Source organism: Amblyomma americanum, chromosome 1, assembly GCF_052857255.1.
Source record: "Amblyomma americanum isolate KBUSLIRL-KWMA chromosome 1, ASM5285725v1, whole genome shotgun sequence".
Classification (NCBI taxonomy): domain Eukaryota; kingdom Metazoa; phylum Arthropoda; class Arachnida; order Ixodida; family Ixodidae; genus Amblyomma; species Amblyomma americanum.
The window spans coordinates 443242333-443248438 of NC_135497.1; positions in this window are offsets into that span (position 1 = coordinate 443242333).

A 6106-nucleotide genomic window follows, 5' to 3' on the forward strand; every position below is an offset into this window, starting at 1 on the left:
ACTAGCGACAGAGATTCAAACCGACGACATATTCACCATCAATTTTACGCCTTCCAGACTTTCGTACCAAAATTGTGATGCAACCGTTCGTCGTACAGCGTTCCGGGTGGTGCCATACGCGCACGCGTGTATGTGTGTGTGTGGGCGTCACAAACAACCAAAGGTCTACCTACGTCTTGCGTTCACAACACGCAAACTCGGCCGGCCTCGCTGCCGTGCAGCGAGAGGATCCGAAAGTTTGCGGTCTCTTGTGCAACCAATACGCAAACACACAAACTCGCAGAAGAGAACTTTGATGCACGTACAAACATTACGCGTAACCAACGCACCCAGAGACAGTAATGCTTTCGCATTCCCACACGTAAGGAGTCTTAAGTGGCTCTGCCAAAATTTGATTATTCATTGACAGAACGCAAAGGCAGAATAAAGCTAGTTTAAAACGTGGGCCGGGCCCGCCAGCTTCGATTACGAACTAAGCAAAAGTTAGCCAGTAAAAAAAAGGGTTTCTCGGAGTAATGCGGTGGATTTTGTCTGTACCTCTAGGGCATTTCATTGTTATTTACAAACTGCAATAAGCACAAAAATACGCACTGGTTGCAAACTCCAGTAGTTATGAATTCAATGGGGGCCAGAGACAAGATAACACCGGCAGTTTATTTTTTTTCGTTCTTGTTTCCAAACAGTTATACATTTAAATCGTGCAAAGACATGCGCTAAAAGCTCTCTGTCGGTACATTCGCCAGACATTTATATTGATCGAAGCTGGTTTGGGCAAGATCTGCATTTCGGGTAAGTGAACAACACTTCAGTATTTGTTGTTCTGGCGCATCGAGACAGACATTCATATAAAAACTGCAGCGGGTATTGCGACAACTAAATATGCTAAAACAAGCGTATCCACTCGAAGCTCATTCCTTTCGTCTTCCTACTCGTCTATAATAAACTTATGTCTGCCTCATCTAATATAAATTTGTGTCTGTTTGAAAATTTTAACCGCATAGTTCCCTCTGAATAGTACCAATCCTTCCGTCGTGGCAGCATACGGACCGAGGTCAGGCATTCGAAGTTGTTCATACGTCTCTGTGCGTAAGACCTGTTCGTGACCAACGCAATCATGATGGTGCAGCGCTAACTAAGGCAGTATTATGATTGGCCCGTAGGCTGCTTAGTCGACATAAGCCACAAAGATCACAGCTAAAGCGCCCACCAACTGAAATTTAATCTCGCATACGAACACATGTGGACAACTTCGTGAACATGACGTTACACAACCCTAATCTTTCTACGGCCAACGGTTACAGTGTTATCTCTTTATTACGTTAAGTAGCCGTGGCATATCATCGACGCCAGCAAAGTCCGCATTAGGGTTAGCTATTATTCGTGTTCTACGTGAACAAAGAGCGCAGCACAAAACACAAGACAGTGACAAGAAAGGACAGCAAAAGCTCGTGTTGTGCCTTATTGTCCGTCTTTTTGTTGCGGTATGTTGTTCACGTGCACCTCGTCGACGTACGAGACGCATGCACACCTCCTTGAAGTAGCGGGCCCCATGCGTTCGCGGCCATCGGGGCTCACGCGTGCGTCGCATTCGACCGCGCTCCCAAACACAAAAAAAAGACGCTGACGGCAAGCGTGCTTCGTTCCGAAGTCCTGTGCGTGCGGTGAAGACCGCCTCCTGCACAGGCGACCAAGGAGACGTTTCTCCGTCGGACTGGGCACTTCGCGTTGTTAAAGCGGTCCCGAACCACACCTGCCACCAGATATCTTTCTTGCTTTCGTTCAGGCCGTTTCCCTTCCTTGTCGCATTAAAATGGTGCTCGTATTGTCATGAAAATAGAATGGCATCACGGGGTGGCCTTTCTTACACGAGAGGGGAGATGAGTGGGCCCACGAGCGCACGCCTAGGGAACATTCTGCCGTAAGCCCGCGTGCGAGTGAGTAAATTTACGGTCGTGGCATGCCTGGCATGTCACAACTCGCAGAAACTCGCTGCAAAAAAAATAATACCGACGCAAGCGACGTTTTGTGGCGATAGCTACACTACGCCACCTCTTCGACCCTTCATCGTGGCCCCACTTGAGCTCCTTGGCGGCGCCGTTTTTCACGTGGTTGGTCACGTTGGTTGATCACGTGGTGCGGCCGTTGGTCACGTGGTTTGTCACGTGATGCGGAGCAGCTGCTGCTGCAGGTGGCGCGGCGCGCAACAGCTGCAACAACTGTGCGCATGCACCGTGTCAAGTGGGACGAAGCTGAAGAAGGAACGCCCAGCGAAACGGAGCGGCGAAAGACTGACTTCGCAATTCGACTGGGCTGGTTCCACTCGGCCAGATGTAGCTATCTCGTCACTCTAGGTTTAACCTGAGCTAAACCACAGCCAATTTTTTTTATTGGCCGAGTATCAGGAACGCTGCGTGTACTACAGCTTCCGCTTTGCTCGTGCTGCACCGGGCATTCTCCTGTGGCCTCCAGGATACTAGAAATCTCAACAAAAACCATCTGAGGCAAAGAAAACCACAACTTGATGAGAGGCGGTACAGAGTCTTAATAATAAACTTGTGCTTCCTTTAAAAAAAATCACTGCTATTTTCTTAAGAGGTAGTCCCGCTGAAAACCAGACTCAAATAATGTAGTTATCAAAGCTGAGAAATGCATCTCTGTGGCTAGAATTAATCGTGGCTATATTCGGAATTTGTTTAGTATTAAATATATCGTTAACGGGAGTTTCAACCACAATAAACTATCTTGATGCCCTTCATCCTGTGACTCGATTTGATGTCATGAAACCGGAAATCATTGGATTACCACTTATAATAACGACCTGAATGTCTAACCTGAATGTCTACACGCTTACCCCCAAGGTACGGCGAGAGATCCGCGCAAGGTGGTGCGCGAAATGATGACGCCGTGCATGATTGCCACTGAGCTCCTTTTCCACTGCCACTGAACTGCCACTGATCAAACACAAATAAGCTGCAGTAGCATACTAATAATTATGCGGATTCGTGGGTGAGAGGAAGCGTAGACAGCATCACGGTACGGGTTAGCGCCTCCGGTTTGAATCCGGTTGCCCAAATCGGCCTTCGCCGGAGGGTGGAGACCAGAGTATATAGAGTTGCCGTAAACATGAGCCTTCGGCTTCGTGCTTGTGCATATAGTTGTCTTTTCTCCCCCCCCCCCCTTTCTGAGTCTCCCCAACGTGGGGGAAAAGGGGCATGCGGACGGGGCGACGACGACGATGGAAAACCGGAGAAACTGGGCTGATGCACCTACCGCTGCAAAAACGTTGTCAATTCAAGGTACACACAGCACGACACACTGCGCAGACTTACAACTAGTTTATGCATGGTGGGAAAACAAGCAAGAAAGCTTGAAAGAGGCCTCTCACCTATGAATGTATTATTTCCAGTGAACTGTGCGGGTCAAGAAAAAAGAGGGTGCTCATTTTTATTTTTAGTTGCAAAAAGATGAGCCCCGTTGCATAACACTGTACGTGTAGCACGTTGCCAGCACTACAATCTCAATGGACGAGGCAGGCATCAGGCTCAAGAGAGCCAGCGCACTGTCCATTCAGTCTTATCTGGGCAACGAGTGCAGGTCACAGGCGGCGGACGCTAAGCGTCTCTTTTCCCGACCACCATCTCGTCGTTGGCTTTTATCAGAGTCCGTTAACACGTCAGTAACCAGCGTCCTGAGTGCCGGACATAGACGGAGTCTCCTGGGGAGTCTCAAATTTCAAAGGTAAGGCTTACGAAGCTCCCTGCGTGCTTCTCGAGTTGCCACTTAGTAGAAAGGCGAACGGGCATGTCAGTGGTGGCTGCTTGGCCGGCCTATACGACGACCTTCTCTTTAGCGTGCGGGAGAGGCGCACAAACTCTCTCGCACGCCTTGGTCTAATTGATATGCTGGCGTAACTTCGTTTATTTATTCTAGCATATATATTTCTTGCTTGCGTTCTTGCAGGCAAGAGGGACATCACTGTAATCCTGACAGCGGACAAACCAGACACACCCCACGAATATTAGGTTTGTGGTTTGAAGACAGCAGTGCTTTCTTCAGGAAGCGTGTGAAGAAACTGCCGTTCCTTTTTTGGTTTTGTTTTTTTGTTTGATCTTTCATTTATGTTGCCTGTGTGACTCCCCTGTGGTTTCATTGGTGGTTGTGCTCTAGCAAAAGTTCGCTTGAAGTCCAGACATTGTGTCTCGGATGAATGTGCTCTTGTGTACTGGCCTTACTTTCGCTTCCACCATGCCCGATAGTTTTGCCTTCGGATTAAGTTCCGTATTTTCCTGTTTATTCTTCATTACTGCTGTGGCAAAAATCAACCTGAGACCGGTTTTCCTTCAAAAATTCGTGTTCTCAGAGAAAGTGTGAAAAACATATGCACGGGTAATCAGAACGACGATGCCCTTGCACGCTGTGTGGGCGCGGTGTCTCGTGCGAATATCTGCACAAAATTCGGGCATACTTTGAAGCAGTCTGTGTTGGAAAAAAACGATAATAACACACAGCATGAATGTGGCATTGCGCTACGTTTGCTTTTCTTTTTGCCCCAGGAAATGTGTAACGCCAGCTGCACCTAGTCATGCTGAAGTCCCAAGTCTGGCCAACGAGTACCCACCGATTTTTCAATGGTAACAAGTTTTCTCCTAGCCCGGTACTTGGCTTCTCTGGGATTAAATGCTTGAGAATATGCGTCTCTGACTCTACCTCGTGCATACCAAGAACCCGTCAGTTATTGCGCTCTTTGGCCAAGTTGCTTTTTCAGCATTGAAATCAAGTCATCATCACCACCATTATCAAGTCCGTCTTGCTGAACCTTGGACTGAACTAAGTACATGAGAAAACTTACAATCATCACAGTGCGACTTTCTGCCCTTCCAGTGGACGAATATTGTCATCAAACGTGGCGACTGCTGAAGTAAATATTTGAAATTTTTGAATTCATACTTGAATGAAATATTTAAAATCAGAGAAGGTAAAAGGGGGGTGGGAGAGCTGGCAGGGGCCGCCTTTGCCTCTTGCGGCCCGTGGCCAGCAAACACAAGCCAGAATAGCGGGATATCGTTTTATGTCCCTCTTTCAATGTTGAGGCATTTTCAAGACAGCAACTTAAGGTATGATCAAGGACAGAATTTCAATTGCACCTGGCTATACTTTATATCGAGGGCAATTCACAGCCCCACTTTGTGAAGGCTGAATGACTGCTTTTCGAATGCAGAACCGCAAATCACAGTGGTATTTTACCTATGAAGAGCCCCCCCACCACCAATTCTTCCTCCTTCCTTTATAAAGATTTAAAGCGTGCCGTGACACCACCTTTCGGAAGAGAGCCCTGGAGAATGTGAAAATTGCAAAAGATTGAAACCGGTTAGGAAGCATAAAAGTAAACTGCACTGATCCATGAATGGAGCATTGTAAACAGAAGTTACCAATCTGTGAGAATAACCTCCCTGTAGACATTAGTTCAAAGAGAAGCGTGGATGATCAAATGCTCCGTCAGAAAAACTGAAAAAACGTTCTAATTCTTCATGGGGGAACTTTGATGGATGGATCGTGCTCCCGCTAAAAGCTGGCGGCCGCGACCGATATGCAAAGTGAAGGCCACATCATCGGAAGTCGCTGCATAAGCGCTATCCGGAGGACGAGCTGCCGAACTCTATTTCTTTTCCATAAAGCATAAAATAAAATTTCCGAACACCTCAAGTATAAATGCGACACAAAACCTATCACTTGCACAATTGCAATGACAGTAGCAATAGGCGTCTTGTGACAACACATCGAGTAAGTCTAATCCCACCTTCACATTAACACCACCAACAGCAGCTTTCTTTCGTTCTTACACGCGTTTGTTTGTTGGTGACAGCTGAATTTATCGCCCTGTTGCAATGATTTCACCGTTTTAAGTCTGACCTATATAGACTACATCGCATCATAGTCTCATGTCCCTTAACGTTATATGGATACTGAGAACTGCTCCATCGCGTAATTGCTCTCAGTAAAAAGTTTACAATGATGACGATGATAATGGATTTTTATGGCGCAGGGGCAGCTTCGGCCAAGAGTGCCCTGGCGCAAGATATTTTTGTTACACAAGGTAGACTCCAAG